Here is a 1,641-nt window from a genome sequence, read left to right on the forward strand (position 1 = left end):
GGAGGAAAAGGAGCGCCAATGCAGAATCAGGCCCCCGGATTTCGACAGCCGCTTAGTCTGAGCTGACACACCTGGATTCGGACAGTTTGCAAAGAGCTTTGAAATACAAAAATGCTCCTTGCGTGCCAGACGTTATTGTAAGTTTTAGGTTAAAATAGCAAAGGGCCTCAGTAATGAGTCTGACAATACAGAAAACCCTTTTTTTTTTTTTAAATCTGAATCTAAAAAAATGAATTGAAACCACCCAAAAATGGCATGTAAAGAAATTTTTTTGCAGCTACCCCCAAAGCCAACGTGTGTTTTGTGGAGGTGTCATTTGGGAAGGGGTCCGTTCCTGGCTGCTGACGGATAAATTTCAGAGCAAAGCAGCTCAGAGAGATCCCCTTGCTGCAATATCTCACTTTGAAAAGGGCCCAATGAAAAGACCGACCTGTGTGGCAATGGCCCTGTCCCATGGCTCGTCACAAGCTCCTCAATCATTGTGGCCAAGCTGGAGAGATGTTTTTCTGGAGATGGGGAGAGCCCGAGAGCAGCAGGGCTCTGTGATGCTGACAAGGACATGCACAAGGAACATTTGCCAAAACAATGCGCCCCTCCACGAGCGGCGGAGGGGGCGAGTGTGGGTTTAATGAGTTCTGTCTAGAAACAGCCCCTTTTGGCGTGGCTGCATTTTCTCTCCGATTGCAGGACCGGGAACCAGCCCTTTCAGGGCAAGGCAGCTGCGCAGGGATCCCTACGGCACATCCCGCACCAGCCATGGTCTTGGGGCTGCCAGAAGCTCTTGGGGTGACCCAAGAAGAGCCTTTCCCATGTCCCAGGGCAGCCCTTGCATCGCTTGCGAGCCCTACAGGGCTAGAAAGGTCCCACTCAACACCCCGAGAGCTGCAAGGACATCCCTGGTCACGGGAAGCAAAGACACAGAGGGGTCGAGCAGTCTCTCTGGATGGTTTCCCTGCCTGTGGCTGAGGTCATGCTGGATGTATTGGTACCAGCCCTGAAAATCCCTCCCCCAGAGCAGGAGTTGAGAGCCAAGTCTCCGCTCTGCTAACCGGCCCCGTTAATGAAGCTGCTGCGGTGGAGCGGGGCTGCGCCTTCGAACGCGGCTCAGCGAGCGCCTGGCTGGGGACTTTCAGAGCTCATTAAAAAGGCAGAGAAATGTCAGGACAGCCCTCGCCGGGCTGGCAGGCACAGAGCACGGCTGGGGAACGGGGAGTGCTGGCTGGCTGGCAATCCTGCTGGAGCACAGCACCGGGGCCGAGCAGCCAGCGGAGCTGCTGGTAACGCCGAGCTGGGGCTGCTGGAAATCGGCACGGGAGTGTTGGAGAGCAGAGGCGGTGGCAGCCAGCATGGAGGCATGGGGCTGCTCCGCAGCTGCTGAGGGTTCCCAATTTTGCTGGACAGATGGTTGAGTCCCAGCGCGGCGACCACGTCCTCGCAAAGCTGGGTTGCCCCTTCTCCACCCAGCCGGGGGTTGTCTTCCACCCCCAAACCCCTCTGCTGTTCCTGGGGACCAGGGATGCACAGCCGGGCTCCAGCAAGCTCCATCCTTACCAGGGGTCTGCCTTGGAGGTGAGAGTCATGTTTTAGCATCGTTTCCTAATACCCATGGACCCTGCCGGGCCGCGCCGACCCTGTCAGGCA

This window comes from Pterocles gutturalis, unplaced genomic scaffold, assembly GCF_000699245.1.
Source record: "Pterocles gutturalis isolate BGI_N339 unplaced genomic scaffold, ASM69924v1 scaffold2991, whole genome shotgun sequence".
NCBI classification, from domain to species: Eukaryota; Metazoa; Chordata; class Aves; order Pterocliformes; family Pteroclidae; genus Pterocles; species Pterocles gutturalis.